This window comes from Micromys minutus, assembly GCF_963924665.1.
Source record: "Micromys minutus genome assembly, chromosome: 1".
Classification (NCBI taxonomy): Eukaryota; Metazoa; Chordata; class Mammalia; order Rodentia; family Muridae; genus Micromys; species Micromys minutus.
The window spans coordinates 163,860,386-163,885,101 of NC_137969.1; the positions used below are offsets into that span (position 1 = coordinate 163,860,386).

The following is a 24,716-nucleotide window of genomic DNA, read 5'->3' on the forward strand; positions in this document are numbered from 1 at the left end:
TTTCGCTAGTCTCATCCCTGTTGGGTCCTTGGAGCCTCTTGTTTTTCTGGCATCTGGAACTTGCTGGTGGCTGCCCCAGGTTTCCCACTCTCCACTGCTACACACCTCTGTTCAAATTCATGACCCTCTGTATGTCATGGCTCAGCTGTTAAAGGCTATGCTCACAACCAAAAATATAGGAGAAGCTCAATTTTACAGTTAATAACCAGTATACAAAAAAAATGAAGAAGAGACTAGTGGTATGGTATGGAGTGTCTGCAAGGAGAGTGTGGTTATGTGTAAAAGGTAGGAGTGTGAGCAAAGACCTAGGGTGAATGAAGTCCAGCATATGGCATTAGGGCTTCCAGCAAAGAGCCTGAACCTAACTCCAACAATGAAAATGTACTAATCACTGCATTTGTCAAGTTGCCTAGAAAACCAAAATTGATATGGAATGGATGTATATTAAAAGCTATTTCGTTTTATATTGGCTTACATTATATGGTTTGGGTAATACAGGCTGTCTCATATCTGAGAGTCTGAAATTGCCATAGTTTCTCAGTCTGTGAAGCTGGGTGTTTCAGCAATCCCAATCTGGTACTAATAGTCTGGAGGATCCCTAGGGAGATGCTGTTTTTAGTCTATACTAGAAGCAAAAGTGAGCTCCCAATATTAGCAAAAGGGATGCAGCAATGAAATAGCCTGCAAAAAGAAGTTTCCAGTGAGTGCAAAGGCCAGGAGGTAAAAGCAAAGCTTCCCTCCTCCAACTTTTAGCTAAGTTGTCACTTAAAGGTGTTGCCTGCCCATCTCAGATAGTCTACAATTCCTGACTAGACTGTTCCTTGGCTTGCCTTTTGGTTGATTCTGGAGTTGAAGGCAAGATAAGCCACCACAGTCAGGAAGATCAGAGGGACACTATACTACTTCATGGCTTTCCTCTTAAAGCACGTGAGGACATGAACCAATCAGAGATCACAGGAGCAGTGCCCCTCTCCCACAGATAGCGCCACCTGATTACAAAGAAAAAAGAAAGCAAACACACACCCAGAAGCTGGTGGGGTATTTCCCCTCATTTACTAAAGATGGACTTGTCTGAAAAGCCACTTTGTAGTAATAACCTGAACTGATAAGAAAGTCATGAAAAAAGCTGAACCAATGGTTAAATAATAAATCTGTGGTTTTTTTATATTTATTTCTAAGTATATTTATAATTTATTATTATTAAAAACACTGACTTATGGGTTTTTAATGGCTTACATTATCTAGGCTCTAAGGCTTTCTATGGATGTTTGAAATGCTTTAATATACTACCTATATTACTTATGGGTCACAACACATAATGCTATGATGTCTTCCAGTGTATATATTTACACTCACTGGGCCTTTGTTGTGATGCTATTTTCCCAAATGCATAAATGACATAAACCTTTGCTTTATAATTGAGTTTTGTTTAGAAAACAAATAACTTCAAAAGCTAAGCAAGAAGAGCATTGATCAAAAAGCCGATGTCACAGAAGCAGTAGAGTTAGTGGCAGAATGTCTGAAGTTTGAGACATGATGGTTCAAGTCAACTCATGTCTTAGTCTTTGCACCCATGGGTGTGTGAGCATCTATACATTCCCATTGCTGCAGACTGCTGCACCAGATGAAGTCTATTTACATTTCAAAGGGATTACCAGCTAAAGGAAATGCTTGTCTCAAACAACAAGAGATAATTAATCCAAACACACAGAAGCATAAAGAAAATATCAGGTGCACTCCCATTATGTGTTAGTGTGTAATGGGTTCCATTTTGACTTAGTCTTTCCAATAGCTACATGTTTGAACTTAATAAACCAGAGACCTAAGAGTCAGGCCATGCTTCCAAAAGTCACTTTATGCAACCCTTAAAAACAGCAAAGTGGAAAATTCAATACCTAAGCTAGGGCTAGATGGGAGTCTAAATTTGTTAAAGATTCTTTTTTTTTTTAATATCCCCAGAGGGACATTAAGGCATAGGTGTGTCTCCTTTAGATTTGTGAAGCAACAGTTGGGTGTGGTGGCCTATATGAGTCAAGGAGGTGGTTAGACCTCTGAGATCCTGCAGCAGATCCATGAGCAAATCCACTGGTAAACAGTATGTAAATATTGGCTACTCTCAGCTGTTGTGGTTATCTTGTGGCTGAACTGACTCATTGGGATTTTTCACTTCTCACTTCATCTATGAATTCCAATAGGATTCCAATAAGCCCCAGTCTCCTAAGGCATTAATTATACTAGCAAATGCTGCCATCTAGTGGCTCACTTCCATCACTGCATGTACATTCCACTAAGGACGCCTTACTGTACTGTAGTTATGAGACACAAACTTTCTGTTCACTGGTTCACTGGTCCAGTCATTCAGTTGCTCCTCAGCAGTGTCCCTGAGCTTTTGGAGCTGTCTTTGTGCCTTGAAGCCATTCAGTCCCTTATAATTCGTAGTTCATACTGTCTGTTCCCCATCATTCAGGGTCCACACCTCTGTCTTTATTTCCTGGATGTCTATAGGCATGGAAGCTAATCCCACAGGATCTTTCATGCTTTCTGCTGTTTTGTGCACACTATTAATGTATAAAATTATCCAGACTCCCTTATTTCTTTCAGCACCCAACACAAGCCCACACATAAATAAAACAAAACAAATATTTGATTTAATAACCTCCCCCGCTCCCCTATGCCTTTCAAACCCACCATCCACTTAGAACTTTTGAAACAGGGTCTCCCTGTGTTGCTCTGGCCACTTGAACTTACCGTGTAGACCTAGATGCCCTCACATTGTTAGATCCACCTACCTCTGCTTCCAGAGTGCTGGAATAACTCTATTTGGGTAGCTGCTGTGCTTGGCTGCACAAAATTAAACCAATTTACACTCCAGTATGCATGTGGGGGGGCATAGGAGTTCCAACTGCTGAACAAGGAGCTACTACAGTTAGTTGTTGGCTGTTAGAAGAGGCTGAGTCAATTCTCTTTAGGAGTGGCACCTAGTAGGTTGACCTTGTTCCAGCTGAGGCCCTGCAACCATGCCTTCACAAACAGGCAACACTAAGACAGTGCTAATCAACTCAGTGTATAGCTAAAAGCATGAACAAACATGAAGTTGAAAATGTGGTGGGGGGCAAGTTCTGGAGACTAGAAAATATGGAATAAAAATGATCAAGATAATTGTAAACATGTAGGAGACTCCCAAGAACAACAAGTATACTTTTAAAAAAAATAGACTTTTTTTCAGATTAATAAAAACATTTTATTGAATTTCAGGAATTTGGTACTTAAAAATTCTGAATCTTTGTGCACAAATTGGCACTCTGCTTACTCTAGGAGAGCAGATATGATTGTCACTTCTCTCTTTGTGTCACACAGCATAGAAACCCCAAGTCTTTATGCTCCCCAACCCCTTCTGAACAGCTACAGCTACTCCATGAACAGCGCCGCAACAGAGGACAAGAAAGTGGGGCAGGGTATTTATGGAGACAAGCTGCTGATTGCAAACACATTCTAAAAAATTGGAAATATCTATTCAAAATTACGACACAGATATTCTGGAATGCACTGCACACAGGGCATGGGTGAGTTTCCCTTTGTGTTCTGTGTGGTCTAAGCCTAAGCTGCTGAAGTTACATAGTTCCTGAGGGAGCTCAGAAGTTTGGGACAGGTCAAAGAGAGACTTCTTATCTATTCAACACTGAGCTGCCACAGTGGATCTGGGCATTACTGCAAGTTCATACTTCCCCACATTGGACATGTTTTGATGGTTAAAGCACATGACCCCACTGCCTGAGTATGTGGAGGGGCTTCTGGGAACTCAGATGATCATAAGACTAAGGCAGCACCTGAAGCACTGGGGGAAAACATGGGTTCGGTAATCTGTTAAACTGCCCTCTCTTGGACAGCATTAGGAGCAGCAATGCCAATATGTCAGCAAGAGGAAGAGATGAGTCTGTACCTGGGGCTGCATAGGCACCCCTCCCTCACTTGATACTGAGAATATAGCTTTAGGAAAAAAATTCTCCCACTATCTCTAATTTTTCCCCTATGGTCTCCAAAAGAAATCCCTGAAGACCCATAAGGTGTATAGAGAGCTCAGATATAGAGCCTGCACACTTCATTTACATAGAGAACACGTACCCAAGTCCTAGTCAATCATGTTACACAGATATATGTTTTGTTGGTGGTGTCTGAACGTGCCTCACAAGGGTGTCCTCCTCTCTGACCACCATATTAACTGAGGCCCATACTCTAGACCCACGTGCTGGTCAAGTACAACCAAAGTACTTTAAAGAACTTTGCAAAGTGCAAACCTTTAAGAAATACGCATTCCAAGGTTACAGGCATGTGTTTTTTTTTCCAAAAAGAAATGAGCATAACTTCAGTAGCTCATCTTATTATGTTCCTTTTGAAAACCAGCCTCGCTTAGAATCGAGTCTCTGAAGGGAGGAGAGGAGGAGATCGGCTCTCCTGATCTCAAGGTTCTGTATAGACTGCACCTACCCACACTGCCAGTCAAGTCCAACAAAAGCCACCAGTGCTTAAACAGTTAAGGCAGGCTTCAGAGAGCCAGTGTTGTTTCCCAAATGACTTTCATGTTTCTTTATGCTAAGTTCCACCCTCCTGTCTATAGTTCATCTTCACTTCCCAACTCCTCCGTCCGATTGCCCCTGAGTAGTCAGTTAACGTACTAAGGGATGTGGGAAGCTCCTCCCTACCACCTTGCCTGAGGTAGCCATTTTTCTCCTCTCCTCTCTGAATCTCCGGGATAATAGATACTCAGACAAAAGACAACTGAAACCCTCATTGCCTTCTGTGACAGTGCACGCTTGCGATTCTCCAGCGGCTGTTGAGTGGTTGCCATTCAAGACTGGAAATGAGATAACCAAAGATCTGGTACAAGTGAGGACACTGGGATGCTGCTCTAGGTCAGTGCTGAAACTGACTTTACTACAAAGCTAATGGGGACATTAGATACATGGCGTGACTAGACTAACAAAGAGTACACATGGAGGGACCCATGGCTTCAGCTGCATATGTAGCAGAGGATTGCCATCGATTGAAGGGGAGACTCTCGGTCTTGTGAAGGCTAAATCCCCAGCTAAGGGGAATGCTAGGGCTAAGGTAGGAATGAACGGGTGGGTGGGGGTCACTCTCATAGAAGCAGGAGAAGGGGGAGTGGGATGGAGAGTTGCAGAAAGAAAACCAGGAATGAGAATAACGTTTGAAATGTAAATAAATATAATAACCAATAAAAAATTAAAAATGGAAGGATACCTGCTCTAATACAGCAGCCATGCTAAAGAGAAACAAAGGAAAGCATAGTGGGCACATCGGATTCTTTATCTTCCTCCAAGTCCAACAAGGCACATTTGAAAGGCCCATTTATGGAAAAGAAAAAGTGAACATAGGGGAAGTTAATAACTGTCACTTAACTCTGGCTGAAGTAGTAATGGAACTGAATAAAACCGCAGTGACTTCCTTTTACCATCATGCATTTATCTAACCATACGTCCATCACAAGGATGGATGGAGCTGGGCTGATATTTGTTGGATATCTATACTGGTTCCCTAGGGTCTACTTAATAAAACACTGCAGTTCAGGTGCCTTTCTTTCTAAGTAAGCATAAAATGAGTTAATTCATGACATTTTATACATGTGTATTTTTGGGGGGGCTTGGGGGAAGGCCAGCATGCCAATTCCAAACAATATCGTGCTGTTGTGGAATATGAAATTTTCTTTCTTTCTTTCTTTTCTTACAACTTTATTTTTTAAAAAGAGAGATACATGTACAGATTTTAAAGCATTCTGGCATAAAACTATATGAATATATTTTTGTCAGTACTTGATTTTTTTTAAACGTTTGATATTATGCATTGAAATCTTACTAGTTACCATAAGCATAAAGTACATGTGGCAGTTCCTCAGGAAATTAGACATAGTCCTACCTGAAGACCTAGTTCAGGTGTCTTAAACAACGGAAATGAGTTATTTTCTATGTTCTGGAAGCTAGAAATTTGATATGAAGGTATTACCAGCTCTTAACTTCTGAGCTCACACTCTGACTCCATTCTTTCTGTCCCTCCTTAGTCTTTTCCTTTGTTGCCTCTTCCTGTATACGAAGTACTGCTTAGGAAAAAAGTCATACTGTCTTAAGGCCTTTACTGGCCTCTTTAAGTTATCTACCGTTATCATCAATATAGTCCCATTCCAAAGGGCTGAGTTAGGTCACCCATGTTGATTTGGAGGAAAAGGTATACATTATACAGTAGTTCCTCGTAGCTAGTTTACATGTTTCAGAATGGGCAAATTCTTTACCAGTTTTTAAGTTGGATGAAGGCTTTACATGTATTTATCACTCATTGGTTCCATACAGCAAGAGGACTATTATATGGGAATTAAAGAAACATGGTAGACATAGTCATCTACTAAATGGATGCCCTTCTGGACTCCAGATCCTGCAAAAACCTACCAGTCAAGAATAAAACTAGTACCACAATTTTTGGAGTCAAATTTGAAGCAAGCTCTATTAAATCCTGTCCAGGACAAAGGAAACTGGCCAGGTCCATACTCTGGATCAGTAGAGTATAGCTGTAAATTACATTGGTTGGTCAAAAATTTACTGAGGCAAAACCCCCAAGACTATATACTTGTTACCTTCATTCACTTAGGGGCAAGAATAAATGTACTTCCAGCCAACATACTTCCCACTTATGTATGACCACACACAATCTGTGAAGTTGAGGCTTTGTTTACAGAAAAGAAATCACACGGCTTGTTATTTTACAAGAACAACTGGCCCCCAGCATTCTAGGACTTTATCTGTCCTTGGACAAGTGGGGCTTAGGTTAGAGGGATTTTTGTTTTATAGACCTCTTAGACACAGTAATTTAAACATAAAACATAGCTTTAGGCTCACAATCCCTGTCATTTATTGGGGAATTGCTGGTGGCTTTAGGTTGCTATCTCTCAAATTCAAAAAATTAAAATTTACTACAGATAGTGAAATTTATGAGAAGTTTATATTATTATTAGTATAGATTCATAGGTAGGTTCTTGAGGTTGAGGAGAGAGAGACAGAAACAGAAAGACAGACAGACAGACCCACACACAGAGACGGGGGAGCTCCTGTATAATAAGACAATAATATAAGCCACACTGAGCTGTTTATCTGGAGTCTTTTTTAAAGGACACACATATGCTTGAATGAAGTGGGAAGAAATAAGGCCTAATCAATGCAGTTGGCCCATCCAGTTTTCTCCTCCCACTGTTAGTCAAGTACCCAATAGAAGCCAACCAAGAAATGGGGGGCAGAGCTCCCTGTTGGCATTACTGACCTCAGAAAGAACTTCTTGAAACCTTTGGGATCCCAGTCCCACTTGAACAGTTTTGTATCTGCTCACAGATGCACGCTGACGAAGCAGCGGTAGATAAACTGAAAACACTCTCAATGGAAATAACAAATAAATCAATCCCAACCCAAGAGCTTTTAGAGCACAGCAAATGCTTTGAGTCGGCCAATCTCTATCCCATCAGTGAACTGCTGGAATGTGTGAGGGGGCAGGTCCTGCAGATGAAAGCTTCAGGATCTCCAGGACACAGCAACAACAGGAAATCTGGAAAGAATCCTGGTGAGGATCTGGTACTGAAAGTGTAGCAGAAGCCAGAGGCCTTGTACCAGACCAATGACTCACTGTAATGACCATTTGCAAGTAAAGATGTGTGGGCAAAGGGGTATATGTAGGACACACTATGACAAGCTGCAGCTTCTACAGAGATGTTTTGATTTGGTTTTGTTTTCTTTTTTTCAGCGGTAGTTTCAAAGGTTGAGGGTGGATATAGAGAAACAGAGAAATAAGAGATTGGATTGCATGATATAAAATTCACAAATGCAATAAAAAATTTTTAAGGCAAATGTATGGGGCTTTAGAGGTAGATAGGTAGGAGCATTAGTTGATATTAAATAGGACGGGATTTTAGTCCCAGAACCCATGCCTGATGGCTCACCCCTGCCTATAACTATGATTCTGAGAGAACCTTCAAGATGCAAACAGGCTTGCACACACACACACACACACACACACACACACACACACACACACACACACACACACATGCACACTGGAAAATAACAATAAAATAAATTCTTTGTAAAAATTAAACTGTACCTTAAGTAGAGTAGAGAAAATGCCATGCCCCGAACATTGCCAACAATCAAGGCAAGAAATGTGATTAACCATGAGATATAATTGATTATAGCCTGGGAAAATAAAAAGATGTAATAAATGGCTGTTTCTGATAAGTGTTGAAGCATAAATTGGGAAGTTTTCTAAAGGCATTTGACAATATATTTCAAAACATGTCACAGAAATATTCTTGACATTCATAGGATGTCAGATGAATAGACAACATTCACTAAGAAAAGTGCAGAAAATATTCACTAAATATGTATTTAATATTTTATTAATCAATGTGTAACAATAATAGAAACTTAAAATATTTGTCTGCATTAGAACATTGATAGGTCAAATTTTAAAATAAATATATCTAAGAAAATTCTGTATTTCATTCTTTTTTAAAAATTAGATACTCTGTATTTACAGTTGAGATGTTATCCCTTTCCACCCACCAGGCTCCCATCCCCCTCCATTTTTCTTCAGAAAGATGCATTCCCTCCTAATCACCCTCTCCACTCCATTGCCTTGTCATTCCCCTACATTGGAAAAATGTGCCCTCTCTGGAACAAAGGCCCCTTCTCACGTTGATGCCAGACACTTCAACTACATATGCAACTGGAGCCATAGGTCTTGCAATGTGTGTGCATTAGTTGGTGTTTTAGTCCATGGGAGTTTTGGAGGGTTTGGTTGATTGATAATGCTGCAATCTCTTTCATCTCCTTCAGTATTTTCTTTAGCACATTCATTGGGGGGTCCCCGTGTTCAGTTAGCTCCACAAATGCTTAGCTCTCTCTATTTGACACTGACTAATTCCCTGAGGAGGCATCTCTATCTGGTTCCTGCAAGTAAGTACTTTTTGGCATCAGCAACAATGCTTGGATTTGGTGGCTGCATATGGGGTGGATCTCAGAGTGAGGCAGCCTCTGATTAATATTTACTTCAAACCTTGTATTTTCTCCTGGGAGTGTTTTGTTCTCCCTTCTAAGAAGGACTGAGGCATACCCATTTTGGCCTTCCTTCTTGAGCTTCATAAGGCTTGAGAATTGTTTCTTGGGTATTCAGAGATTTCTGAGGTTAGTATCTGCTTAACAGTGAGTGTATACTATGTGTGTTCTTTTGTGACTGGGTTGCCTTGGTCAGGATGATAGTCTCTAATTGTATCCATTTGCCTAGGAACTTCATGAAGTCATTGTTTCTAAGATCTTAGTATTCCATGGAGTAAATGTACCACAGTTTCTGTCTCCATTCCTTTGTTAAAGGACATCTGGGTTCTTTCCAACTTCTGGCTATTATAAATAGGCTGCTATAAACATGGTAGAGGATGTGTCTTTGTTATATGTTAGAGTGTTTGGGGGGGGGTATATGTCCAGGAGTGGAATAGCTTGGTCTTCAGGTAGTTCTACGTTCAATTTTAAGACGAACTGCCAGACTGATTTCCGCAGCAGTTGTACCAGCTTACATTCCCACAAACAGTGGAGGAGTGTTGCTCTTTCTCTACATCCTTGCCAGCATCTGCTGTCATCTTAATTTTTGATATTAGCCATTGTGAATGATGTGAATCTCAGGGTTGTTTTGATTTGCATTCCCCTGATGACTAGGAGTGTTGAGCATTTCTTTAGGTGCTTCTCAGCCATTTGATATTTCTCAATTGAGAATCCTTTTTTTATCTCTGTACCCCCTTTTTAATATGATTGCTTGATTCTCTGGAGTTTAACTTCTTAAGTTCTTTGTATATTTTGGATACTAGCCCTTAACAGATATAGGATCGGTAAAGATCACCTCCAATCTGTTGGCTGCCTTTTTGTCTTCTTGACAGCGTCCTTACCCTTACAGAAACTGCAAATTCATGAGGTCCCATGTGTCGATACTTGATCTTAGAGCCCTAGCCATTGTTGTTCTGTTCAGGAAAATTTCCCCTATGCCTATGTGTTCTAAGCTCTTTCCCACATTCTCTTCTAATAGTTTCAGTGCACCTGGTTTTATGTGGAGGTCTTTGTCCACTTGCACTTGAGCTTTGTACAAGAAGATAAGAAAGGATCGATATGCATTCTTCTGCATGCTGACTGCCAGCTGAAACAACACCAATTGTTGAAGAGGCTGTCCTTTTTCCACTGAATGTTTGTATCTCCTTTGTCAAAAATTAAGTAGCCATAAATATGTGGGTTCATTTCTGGGTCTTCCATTCTGTTCAATTGATTTACCTATCTATCCCCATACCAGCACTGTGTGTGTGTGTGTGTGTGTGTGTGTGTGTGTGTGTGTGTGTGTGTGTGTGCGTTTAATGACAATTGCTTTGTAATATAGCTTGAGGTCAGGGATGGTGTTTCTCCTGAATGTTTTTTTATTGTTGAGAATAGATTTTGCTTTCCTAGGTTTTTGTTATTGCAGATGAATTTGCAAATTGCTCTTTTAAACTCTATGAAGAATTGAATTGGAGTTATGATGGGGATTGCACTGAATTTATGAATTACTTTTGACAAGGTCACCACTTTTACAATGTTGATCCTTCCAATCCATGAGCATGGGAGCTCTTTTCATCTTTTGAGATCTTCTTCAATTCTCTTCTTCAGAGATTTGAAGTTCTTGTTATAAAGATCCTTCACTTGCTTGGTTAGAGTCATCCCAAGTTATCTTATATTCTTTCTGACTATTGTCAAAAGTGTTGATTCTCTAATTTCTTTCTCAGCCTGTTTATCCTTTCAGTAGAGAAGGTGACTTTTTTGTTTGAGTTAATTTTATATCCAGCCACTTTGTGAATTTGTTTATAAGCTTGTAAAAGTTCTTTGGCATAATTTTTGGGTCACTTAAGTATAGTATCATATCATCTTTAAATAGTGATATTTTGACTTCTTTCTTTACCGTTTGTATCTCTTTGACTTCCTTTTGTTGTCCAATTGCTCATCCAAGACTTTTAGTACTATATTGAATAGGTAGGGAGAGAGTGGGCAGCCTTGTCTAGTCCCTGATTTTAGTGGGATTGCTTTAAGTTTCTCTACATTTAGTTTGATATTGGCTAGCGGTTTGCTGTACAGTGCTTTTACTATGTTTAGAAATAGGTCTTAAGAGTCCTGATCTTTTCAAGACTTTTAACATGAAAGGGTGTTGAATTTTGTCAAATGCTTCCTCAGCATCTAGTGAGATGATCGTGTGTTTTTTTTTTCCTTTGAGTTTGTTTATATGGTAAATTATGGTGATGAATTTCCATATATTGAACCATCCCTGCATCCCTGGGATGAAGCTTATTTGATCATGGTTGTTGACTGTTTTGATGTGTTCTTGGATTCAGTTTGCAAAAATTTTATTGATCATTTTTGCATCAATGTTCATGAGGAAATTGGTCTGAAGTCCTCTTTTTTGTAGGGACTTTGTGTAATTTAGGTGTGAGTTTAATTGTGACTTTGAAGAAAAAGTTGGGTAGTGTTTCTTCTTTTTCTATTTTGTGAAATAGCTTTGAAAGTATGGGTATTAGGTCCTCTATGAAAGTCCGATAGAATTCTACACTGAACCCATCTGTTCCTAGACTTTTTTTTTTCTTGCTTAGGAGACTTTTGATGCCTGCTTCTATTTCTTTACATGTTGTTGGACTATTTACATGGTTTATCTGATCCTGATTTAACTTTGGTACCTAGTATCTCTCTAGAAATGTATCCATTTCCTCCAGATTTTCAAGTTTTGTTGAGTATAGGCTTTGCTAGTGGGATCTGATGATTTTGTGAATTTCCTCTGTTTCTGTTGTTATATCTCCACTGTCATTTCTTTTTTTCCTGTTTTTTTAAAATTTTTTTCTCTGGCATTTCTGATTTTATCTATTTAGATACTCTCTCTGGGCCCTCTAGTTAGTCTTGCTAAGGGTTTATCAAGCTTGTTGATTTTCTTGAAGATCCAACTTCTGGTTTTGTTGATTCTTTGTATAGTTCTTTTTGTTTCTACTTGGTTAATTTTTGCTCTGAGTTGATTATTTCTTGCCTTCTACTCCTTTTATTTGTACCTGCTTCTTTTTGTTCTAGAGCTTTTAGCTGTGCTGTCAAATTGCTAGTGTATGCTCTCTCCAGTTTCCTTTTGGAGGCACTCAGAGCTATGAGTTATCTTAGCACTGTTTTCATTGCATCCCGTAGGTTTGGGGATGCTGTGTTTCATTTTCATTAAATTCTTTAAAAATCCTTAAATGTCTTTCTTTTTTTCTTTATGACCATGTTATCCCTGAGTAGAGCATTGTGCAGTTTCAATGTGTATGTAGGCTTTTTGTTGTTTTGGTTGTTATTGAAGACCAGCTTTAGTCCATGATCATCTGACAGGATGCATGGGAGTAATTTGTGCCCATTGAGAAATTTAACCATGTGTCTAGATTGGCAGATATTAATTCCATATATATAGATCAATGTGACCTTCTCCCTCTCACGTGCTTATGTGTGTGTGTGCTTGTGTGTGTATACACATATATTTATATTGATTGTTTTTAAAGACAGGGTTTCTCTGTGTAGCCCTGCCTGTACTGAAACTGGTTCTGTAGATCAGACTGGTCTGAGACTTAGAATTCATTAATACTACTTAAAGTGGATATTACTTTCATTAGTTCCTGTTTTGAAACTTGTTTTCTTCTTTAGTTTCTCTTTTCCTCTTACACTTTCTTTCTACCTAGTTATTTGGGATTGTTTTTTAATCAGCTCTGACCTTTGTTTGGAAACACTGTACTCTTTCCTTTAGATCAAAAGCTTGCATTCTTTACAAAGTCATCTTTGGGAATTATTTAAGGCTTGAGTTGAAGGTGCCTTCTCTGGATGTGTGTGCTTGCTGATATTTTCTGGAGCATCATCAGCTGACGATCACAGAGCCTGTATTTCAGAGAGCTAGTTTTCTGACTATAAATAATTAGGTGAAATACAAAGTCTCTTCAGTGATAGATAACGGTAGGTGAAGGCCAGTTTTCCACTAGTCTCTCCTTTGGAAGTAGATCTATTACTTTGTTTGCCATGAAAAAAATGTCGTCACTGGGGTCTCCGTGTTGTGCGTGTTGTGGTCATTTTCAACCTGACTGGATTTAGAGTTTCTATTGAAACAAGACTCTGCGTGTGAGGAGAAGAGCTACTCTGAAGATGAGAGCATCATTCTTACATACAGATGGGGCCCCTGGCCAGAATAAAAGTAGATGGTAGGTGTTCCTCTGCTTGTTCCTACTGCACCACGTGACCAGGTCCCTCACACTCCATCTGCCATTGCTTGATCCATCATTTCACATCATGATGAAATGGATCCTCAAATGTTAGCCCAAACACTCGTCCTTTTCTTTCTTAAGTTGGCTCTGTCTGGTATTTTATGACAGCCCTGGGGAAAGTAATACACTGTGTACTTGCTAGTGGCTTACTGGATTGAACTGTCTTTGGATTTTTCCCATTCTCTTCTAAACCAAACCCAACCATTAAATTGAAAGTCTATGACAGCAGGTTTGACAGACTCTCCTGAAACAAAATCTAAAACAAGTATTACCTTAGCTCACTTAATTTTGGGTTTCCTTGTCATTTTGCAAATTTAATAGTTGGGCATAAAGAAAGAGTTCTTTATAGTGTATTTGATAGAATTCAATCGAAGTTCTTGGGAGGGGTGTTTTGTATATTTGGGACATCACATGGCAAGAAACAGAGCCTCTCTCTTTCCCGGGTTTTCTTTTTCCTTATGGTCTATCTATCTCACCATGTGGGGTTTTAGCTGTTTCTTTATATACTTTTTGCCCAGGAATTTTACCAGAATCTCAGGCAAAACAGGAAGGTTAAAGAAACAAAAAATCTGTTTTATTTTGATGTCTTTGTTTTTTTTTTCAGGAAAGAGAAAAACTTGCTGGGAGAATTAAACTGACAGTTCATCAACTAGAATTACACAGCATGGCCACCCCTATGGGGGAAAATAGACATGAACACACTGCCTTGTGAATAAAGAGCTCTGTCTGTTATGAAAGAAGAGTGGGGAACGATTATTCTGGAGGTGCCTTCCACAGCCTGCAATCACAGAATAATAATGGCGAATGAACTTTCCCCCTTTTAATGCCATGCACAGTGATAAATTAGATGATAAACAGCAAACAGAATTCCCCAGCCTTAGCACTACTGACAATTTTGGCCAGATGTTTTCTTGAAAGGGACTGCATTTCCAGGGCAGGGTGCTGATAGAATCCTGGCTCTGCTGAAATATATGGCAAACCAATAGTTCTCACCCAAATGAAAAGGTAAGGACAGAACAGTTAGAGGTAAGCAGCCCACATCCACACTCTCTACACAAGAGCACCATGCCGTAGCATTAAATGCTATGTCCCAGGTTAGAAATTTGTAATAAACGAAACTTCACATTAAAAATATTTAAATTCCTTGGAAGCTTGCAGAAATTTGCTCTTATGCCATGGTAGGAATGTGCAAAGCTCCATCACCTAGGAGAGCGCTTTCATCTTTCAAAAAGAGGCATTGCCTCCACCCAACAGCAGAGGGCGACAAAGCCCACATTCTGATGCTGAGTTTCTTTTTTTTTTCTTTTTTTATTAATGAATTCATATTCTTTATTATTTATTCTCCTCTTACAAAAGACACCTGGACAAATAAAAGTAAAATGGCATATGTCATATTTAGAAATTTCCAAGGACACACCTTGGTATTCCTCACGGGAATACACCAAATCAGTTTTTAGAAGCACACCTCTCCTTCCCACTGCACACCTCTTTAATTGTTTTATTAAAAAGTCAATTATTTAATTTTAAATCTCCACAACTTTTAACAAGGAATTGTCAGAATAGGTAATCTAACATTACTCAGAGACAAACACATTTAAATGAAAAGATTTTAAAAAATACATGCATGTACAAACACACACAATACGATGTTGCCCAGAAACTCCAACTAATGAATAATACAAGATTAAGTTCATGGGTGACGTGTCACAACTCTCCAGAAGTGCGAAGAAACACCCGAAAGCCCACAGCCAAGAGCCAGAGTAGCACATCAGCATGCAGTCAGAATCCTGGGAAGGTCACAGGGCACCGGGGCTCAGTGATGGCGTCTGCAGGTCAGCCTCTTCACAGTAGAAGACGATGCTTCAGGATGGATGCAGGTTATGTCCCGCTCATGAGACACAAACACAACACTGCTGAGGTCACAATTTGTGGGGAGTTAAGAATCCAAATCAAGCTCCAGAGCATGCATCTCTCCGGAGCAGGAACTTAAAAGCGGACAGTATAAATCGGAGTTGAGAGGAGCCTGCCTGCAACAATCTTTTATTTTCCTTTAAGGCTATAGAAATTCTGTGCAATTAATTTAAGCAAGGAAATTAATTCTCATAATAATAAAAATACCCCTACAAATAGCCAATGTATCCAGTCAGCTTCCACATCGAGAGGCTGCTGGATCACATTTTATTCTCTGAGCGTACTTCGTGAGTCCACATGGTCAGGATCAGTTCTTTCTGGAAACACTAGCTTCTCATAGACTGCATCCTTAACTGGTAAATATTGTGATATTTCATTAAGTTCAGTGAAGAGGAAAGGTGGAACCTGTATTAAATTAAACATGTATTAAATTTTGCCCTCTCTGGATGTATATTCTCCTAACATGTAGGTCTTGTCAGCTTCATGGTAAAGCCTCGTGTCATTCATTCTGATGAGCACCCCATCAAGTATCAGGAAAAACCACAATAGAAGAAAAAGCTGGAAGACACTCTCTAACTTTCACACTCAGGCTGGAAATGCAATGATCATGCAATTCATTTTCAAACATATCTTCTTAAAAAATTGAATCTGTTCTTTGGCTTTCAATTTTCTGTACCTATATGATATTTTGTGGGTATAGCCTTTAACTTCAGAGATTCTCTAAGCAGAATTTCTTTACAATCTGTTTTGTAGGTCCAGTCATATAGTTTAATAACTCCTTTGGAGTGTTCATGTTCCGTCCTACTTCCCTGCAACTCTTCAGCACAAGCTACTTTGAGCACGCCCTGGTAATTTTTCACATATCTCAGTGCATCCGTAGCATTGAACTCTATTTCAAAGCCAGAGCCATGCTGGATCCTTAGAACGTTGTCTCCAAACACCATTTCAGAGAGGGATGGCGTGTGCAGCGCATCAGTTAACTTTGCCACATCCTCGGGCTTCATGATGTGGGTCTTGGACACCTTCAGCTTCCAAGGCCCAAAGGAGAAGTCCTGGTAGCTGCTCTGAAATCCAGGATCATTACGGCAGAAGCGGAGTCACAGGGTTCCTCGGAGCAAGCTCAGCAGTCACAGTTTGGCCCTCCCTGCAGCACGACTCCGGCATAGGGTTTCTTACTTGAACATCTGTAGCTTCAATTTACCTAAGCAGTGGTTGTTACTATATATCTAGGGACTCATGGGCTCCTCTCTAGGTTTCTGGAACTAATCACTACAGTCTGACTTCTTTCTCAAGCATTGTCCTTCATTGAAGGGGAACACACACTTTGCTTGCAGTATGGGGACACACCCTTAACTTGTGGTCTGCTCCGTCACGACCCAGAAGGCTTTACCCTCTTGAATGCTACTTGTTTCCTTGTATCTGAAAATAACTGCACTTGTAAATTTCTTTGTTACCTACCTTTGTATAAACTCAATCTGTTCTTAATCTGTGGATGACTGTATATATATCGTTTCCTTCTTCAATCAAATAATCTCATTAAAGTAATATCCAGATAACATACCCATATCAAACAAAATAACACATTTGTAATTCATAAACCAAGCTGTAAATACATACATTCTCATATACTTTTAGACTCATGCATAGCACACAGGTTGGTAAATTTCTGTGCAAATAGAGCATATGTCACTCAGCATTTCGTTTTCCTTAAAGCTTATCGAAAAATATTCATGACTTTTCTCTGAATCTGATCCAGAAGTCAGCAGAGCTTCCTGCTTTTGATACTGGGCATATTTAGATATTCATCATTCTTTTAATTCTTCTCGATGATTGATTTATCAGAGGGAGCATAACTTGTGCTTGGGAGACAGCTAACCAGAAAGTTCTTTCTGTTTTATTTTGTTTTGTTTTGTTTTGTTTTTCTCTGCAGATGCATATCTTCACTGTGTTTTTAGTACATACACTTTATTTTTTGGCAATGAGGAGTTCATAGGTTTCTGGGCTTCATCCCGTAAGTTTGAAACAACCCATCACTCTGGTGATAAAATGAATAGTAATGAATTCTTTCCTGTTTTTGTTAAAATGGCAGACAGATAGTTTGCCCTGAACTAGAATGATATTGTTAAATCCATACCACCTCTCAAGTTTCGATGCTGAATGCAGGATGTTAGTTACCAGAGGTCATGACCTTTAACCTTTGCTCACCTACAGAAGTAGAAAGCACTTCTAGTGTTTGCTGCTGCCCTGTCTGCAGCCTTCCTGTGCATGGAGATAGTGGTGAAGCCTCAGAAATCTTTATTCTGCTTTCACACTTACTTCAACTTTGATCTTACCTTCAGATGATTCTCATTATGTTAAAAAAAAAAAGCATGTGACACATACTTTCTTGAGATCAGTTCGTGATAAGGATCTTTCCTAGTTTTTAAAGTTAAGGTTTGCTACTTCATGCTAGCAAACCTTCATGCTAGCAAGAGCCTCTTGGTAATGTCATGTAAAAGACAAATCTTTTCAAAAACAGTAATAATAATTAAAGGTAAAGTCCTTGTTCGGCCTCCTACTGTGAGTGTAGCAGATTCCAATGTCACAGGTCTCCTGTCCCTCCTCAGTTACATATGTTGCTGTGAGTGACTTGGCGTCTTCTGTAATTAAGTCACTGTGATTATCTACTCAACCCTTTCAAGGTTAGCACTACTGTAACACTGGTATCTCCAAAGAGGCTGTAATGTAGGAAGAAAATGGTCTTTAAACAGACTCAGGAGATCTTTAATTGAGATCCATAGTGCACATTAAGATGCAAATGTTTGTGCTGTTTATTGCAAGAAAGTACACTACTGTGCATTGCAATATTTAAGAGCCCACAGTGATACTCCTGGTACAGCTCAGTTACAAGCACACTCCAAAGGACATGTGCTGCCTTTCCCTAGCACAGAAAACATTTCTATTAAGTCTGGGGTATAAAATGAAACTATAGCTCTCTGGTTTAATGTGGTCAATTGCAAATACTTCCCTTTAAAAGCGTTGTATAAAATTAGTATCGAGACACAAAAGGCTGTGTACAATCATCAACCTGATGCTCTAAAGATGAGCATGATTATTTGAAACCATCATAGTAACCTAAGCTGTGAACATATCCATCTCCTCTATAATTTTTCACTCTACTTAGCAAGTACATTCTTCCAACTTATTCATTTTAACACACACACACACACACACACACACACATACACATACATTTATATGGGCTTCATTAGAAAACACACCAACATTTATAAAACAGTAGATATTATGTCTATGAAAACTATAGCTTTGTATCTCTAGGACCAAGAATTGGACCAAGAATAAGTATACAGGTTCGGCGTTAGGCATGAATGAATGCAGGTTCATTGTGAGAAAATTAAGACTGGAGAAAGGCACGGCCTTAAAGAGATTTTTCTAAGGTAGAGCATGCTGACAATTAATGAAGACAGTCGGCCATTTGGGAGACTGAGGACAAAGTCAATAGCTACTTGATAATCTGCTTCTGAAATAAAATCAATAGATTTCAAATCTTTAGCTGATAATGTCCATAAAAGGTAGTCTGTGCTGGGTGTCTTCCGAAAATTGGAGGCACAATGGTGAAGCCCAGTTTCTCACTGCCCTCAGTGAATGGTACAGTGCTATGAACACAGCATTAACAACCTTGCTAATTAGATTAAAACCATGTTGGTAACCAATGATGTGATCAAAGAATGAAGCCTCACCTTCATACACAACAGAGTAGGAATCCCCGAGTTGTCTCATAAGCTCCTTGGGAATTAGTCCCTCATTTGAAAAAGAAAAGTAAAAGAAAAATTATAGAGTTCGCTTGATGTGAAAGATATGCACATAGATTTCTCCCCTTCCTTCTGATAGCTTACCAATATTTTTAAATGAACAAAAAGAATGAACCAAAACTGGAAAATGTTGGTGGTAATGGAAATAAATGGTACTTATGTCTGTTTGTAAACATTCTGAGAGGAAACGTAGGAAAAAATAATCCAGCAAGTGAACCAAGGAGGCAATACAGCAATATAGAAATAGTTGCCAATCATACCAAAGGACTGCACAGTGGTACTGCCCTCAGAGTTAGCAGACTTGCTACCCAGATGTACCATCCATGAAAGAAAGGGGTCAGTGCACTGATTGAAAGTAAGGGTTTTATCCTATTAATTTTTAGAAGACCTAAATATCCATTCCATAACATGTAGTGATATTTGTTCCTGTCTTTAAACCTAAACACCCAGGAGACACAGGAAAGGAGATAGATTAGTTGAAGAAAGATGAACTTTAACTACAAAAGAAGTTTCTAGCCCATGGTACACAAGACACTGCGTCAAACACATACATACATAATACATACATACATTCATACATACATATATACATATATACATACAAAATTTTGTTCCTGCTCCTTGGAATCCTCCCTTCTTTTTTTATGGCCCCAGGCTTTCTTTGGGGTATATACATTAAGAGCTCTCTTGAGAACCATGCATAGAACAGCTGTCCAGTGTCTGATGGCAGCTTGCCCAGAAGGCAGTGACTGTCTTCACATTCACTTGGTGACTGTCACAAGTGGCTTTTGTAAGATCAGTTTGTTGCAGGAGCTGAATTGCAGAGAAACAATCTTCCATTCCATCATTTCTGTGTAGAGTTGTGTGAGCCAACATTGGCTCTCTAGGAACTTGTTCAAAGATCCAGCACTTGGTATCTATCTGTCTACACATCCAGTATCTCCTCACACCCATGTCCTGTGCTTGTCTGCCTCCAGAGACCAGGGAGGGGCCTCTTTCTTCCTGATCATACCTGTAGGTCCTGAAAAATCTGCATCAGGGTGTCAAACCTGGTTGGGATTTCAGAAACCCAGAATAAGCCTCTCCTATTATAAATCAATTTGAGGACACTCACAGATACATTCTTCTTTGAAAACCTGTAAAGGTCAAGCTCAGGCAAGACCCATTAATCCCTGGGCTCATGATCAAGTACATCCTCCTTAGCATGAAAATTTTCAGTTTCCATCTACTGGAACAAGTTGAGATCGTTTGGGACAACTGTGGATTAGACTCTGCTGTGCCCTCAAATACAGTCAACACAGCATTCACAAGGACTGAAGCAATCAGACATTTCCTATAATTGGTCTCTGTAACCTTTCAAAAATCCAGACAGATAAATGTCCCTGGCTGTGGGAGGTGACTGACAGAAAGGAGTCTGGCAGAGTCTTGTCATGGGATGAATGACAACTGAAGGCCCATAAGCTTTCCCTATCAAAAGAGGGAGATGGAAAAATAGAAAATATGACATGGAGTCTGTTGCATTGTCTATGTGATATTAGAGCAGGAGCCTATCCAATTCTGTTGGAGAGACATCGGTTGGCTGATTCATGGAGCACTGGCTTTAGGCCCTGCCTGAGCTGGGTGTCACACAAAGGAAAAACTGGGAAGGCACACTATGTAAAGAGCATCTGCTCCCAATGGCAACAAAGTTGCTGATCTACACCATGGCACTTGTTTTTCATTAGCTTGTCAAATGGTGTCCTTTCAAATAGAGATGATCTTTCACAGGAATATAGATTCCTTTCCTCTATAATGAATGTCAACAATGGAATCTCTCATAACATGAATCATTTAAAAATGTCAGTTCCAGACTATGTGCTGAGCATTCGGCAATATCAAAATATGAGAATGGATTCAAATATGGCCTTCATCTAAAAGAGGTTCTTTAGGTAAGCATGTGTGGGGGTGAATTTATGCGCATGTATGTGCTACACATATCTGAGCTTTGTAAATAATTTTATTTAATCAAGTCATATGTCCGGTAGCTCATCTACAGTTAGAACTTAAAGCAAATAGAGACCTCAATAGAATTTTAAAAATTTGAGAATTGGAAGCATGGTCCGCTCATTAAGTGTTTACCCCTCTTGTAAAAATACTTATCTTTAGAGATTTTCCCTGACTATATCCAAATTCCTTACTCCTCTCTTCTCTTACATGGACAAATAATAAAGGTCTTGGACTAGAAGAGATTCTGATACCAAGCGAGCATATAAGTACATGTATCGATATTCTCTTGCCATGGTCAATTAACACAATGAAAAGCACATTAAAACAGCATAGGAGTTACTGCAGCTTACAGTTCCAGGGAGGAGAGTTTCTTGACCTTGGCTGAGAAGGCATGGAGGTGGGAGTGTGAGGCTTGGCTGGCGATTAGGAAGCAGAGAGTTCACATTCATCCACATACATGGAGCAAAGAGCAAGAACAGAAATTGGCGTCGGGCTATAACATATAAAGCCCACCCCAGCAATATCTTATCTCCTAAAGGTTACTTAAACCCTGCCCCACCCCAAAGCACCAGCAACTGGAAACCAAATGTTTGAATACATGAGCCTATGAAAGATATTTTTCATTCAAACCACCACAGTACATATGTACATACACATGTTTATTGCACATAAAAAGTATTAAAAGATAGGTGGGTTTTATAATTACACCTGTTAGTGTACTATGACTGCATCCTTTTCCTACTGTAAGTTCAGTTTGCAGTATACTACATGTACAACAGGGGTTTATTTTATTAATTCCTTGAGAATTCCATATGTGTAAATAATGGCTTTTCAAAACCTTACTTACAAAGTATTCTTCTGTAAGCGTTCACAGGATAAGTCAGGCTCCCTAAGCCAGATGAACTATGAAGACCTGAACTTGATGGGCTGAGGATGTAGAACATATGTTGATGTTACACTTTTTCCTAAAGATATGTCCAAGTGTCCAAATGATGTATGGGCTACACACTCACATCACAATATGTCCAAATACACAACTGTAAGCCTTTGTCAGAGAGGTTCACTTTCACTGCCACAGCCTTTTTACTTTTCACACACACACACACACACACACACACACACAGAGAGAGAGAGAGAGAGAGAGAGAGAGAGAGAGAGAGAGAGAGACAGACACACACACAGACACACACACAGACAGGGGGAGAGAGAGAGAGAGAGAGAGAGAGAGAGAGAGAGAGAGAGAGAGAGAGAGAGAGAGAGAGAGAGAGAGAAGAGCAAAGTAGAAAAAACACTATAAAGATATGAGCTTTACCTTCTGAGCCACTAACTAAAATGGCTTGGACAATGCATGCCCGCTCTAACAATGGGAGCTCCAGTCAAGTGGTAGGTTAAGAATAGTAGCCCAGCTTCTGCACAGAGAGTGCAAAATTCCATGTGTACAGTAGATTAGCAGCAGATATTGGGCAGAAGTTATATCTGTCATGTTCTGTTCTGATGATGTTTGTCTTAAAAGAAAAGTTCAGAGCATCGAATAGGTGTTTCTAAATAGGTAGATGAGACAACTGAGCAAGCCAGAGCTTAACCAACATTTCAGAAATCAAACAGCCAGTATAAAGCAGAGGTAGGATTCTGACCCAGGCAGTTTGGCTTCAAGTCTTACACTATTTCCCTGTGTTCTCTCTGTTATCTTATTGCTAAAATGGGTCTATGGATTGGCAATTGGATTATAGGGACTACTACAGAAAATGGAATAGCAAGTACATGAAGGATTGTGTCAGCATTTTACAACCAGTTAATGGATCTCTCTCTCTCTCTCTCTCTCTCTCTCTCTCTCTCTCTCTCTCTCTCTCTCTCTCTCTCTCTCTCCCTCCCTCCCTCCCTCCCTCCCTCTCTTCCCCTCCCTCCCCTTCTCTGGATTTGGGTTCCTGGATCAAAATAAAAAGGCTCATGGAGTGAACATCAACCTGGGGTCTCTGCTTGCAGCTTCATTCTCTCTTTGAAGTGGTATTCTAATGCCTCCATCTGCAGAGACATTCAAGCAGAGAGACACCAAATCTGCCATATTGCCACTGGCTTCACCTTTTACAGCTCCATCAGCTGAAATAGAGGCACTCATGCTTACCACACTGTTTCTCTGCTTGAAAATTTCTCTTTATGAAAGAGAAGCCCAAAGTGTTAAAAGAGGAATGAGGCAAACACTTCAATGTGAAGAACCACCTAGTGATTTTCATTATATATCAATTAGTGGTTCTCACTGCAAACTTTAAATCTGGCAGCTCATTGAATGGGCAAGGAGCCTGATTACAGATGCACCTATGGTAAGCTTGGCTAATTAAAAACCTTCAGTAACATATAAATCACACAGATTTCACCTGTCTTTGAGCTTTTCTATCACTTCAAAGAGGCCAAAGCATCACCTAACCTCTTCCATGACTTCCTCAGTCATAGAAGTCAGCTTTGGACCTTGGGGAAATAGATATCAGGATGGCCCTTTGTTCTAGTACCTGGCAACCATGGTTAGTCCTGTAAGAAATTGAAAGGAGAATGTAGAGTTTGGGGCAGCTTGTCAGTCATTTATTATGTTCTCACTTCAACACACACACACACACACATGCACACTAAGCTCCCTTGGATGGTTTCATTATAGGAATGAGTAGTCTAATCCTTCTCAGTGCAAAGTTAGTTAGCTGTGCCTTCCAAGAGAAACATTCTCAATTTGTGGTCATAAAACACTCTTAAAAAAATGAGGTGGTCTCTTTAATTTTTTTGTGTGTTTGTAGATGAGAGATTTGTATTGTTTCATACTTCAGAATTTGGATCATTTCATTGTGACTTTCAACAATAAAACATAATGATTTTGGAAGTATTCTTAAGTTATAGGCAAGTATCATAAGCACTTCTTACTTTATTGATGACATATAATAAAGGTGTTATGTTGCTGATATTTTCTTTCTCTTGGATACTGTGATGATCAGTTTTTTTGTTGCTATCACCAAGTATCCAGGATATATAACAAAGTAGAGAGAGATGAATTTCCGCCCACAGTTTCAGAGGCATCAGTCTGTGGTTATGCGGTCCAGTTGCTTTTACATTTGTAAAAAGGCAGAGCACAATGGCAACAGTTATGTTGTGAAAGCTCATAAACGTCAGGCAGACAGAAGAATAAAGTGGTCCCAACAGGACGTTTAAGGACACAACACAATACCCTGTGTTCTCCAATTAACCGTATCAACTCCTAAAGTTTTTTGCAGCACACAATAGCACAACCAACCTAAAAAAAAAAAAAAAAAAAAAAAAAAACAGTCCCCAGCATATGAGCTCACAGGAGCCATTAAAGATGTAAAATGTAACACATTTTCTACTTTGTAGTTTTGTTCAAATCAGAACTTAGGTTTGTAGGAGTAATTCCTGAGGTTTTCACAAAATTCTACTATATTCTTTCATATTTTTGTTTGCCAAAATATTATTGATTATAAAGTTCAGCATGCATATCCTAAAATAATAATAACAATTTATATTGATTACATATCTCCATGTTCTGGTACAAAAATGAATGTTGTTTGGATTATTTTTTTTCTGTTGCTGTGATAAATACCATCAACAAACTCAACATGAGGAGGAAAGTATTTATGACA

General features: G+C 39.4%; 1 pseudogene across 1 annotated transcript; it reads right to left on the reverse strand.

Moving 5' to 3' along the window:
- Positions 1–15,550: 15,550 nt before the first annotated feature.
- LOC308416666 (TIP41-like protein) lies at positions 15,551–16,380 on the reverse strand (annotated as a pseudogene). Its single transcript has one exon. The product of its transcript is annotated as a TIP41-like protein (transcript).
- Positions 16,381–24,716: the final 8,336 nt, after the last annotated feature.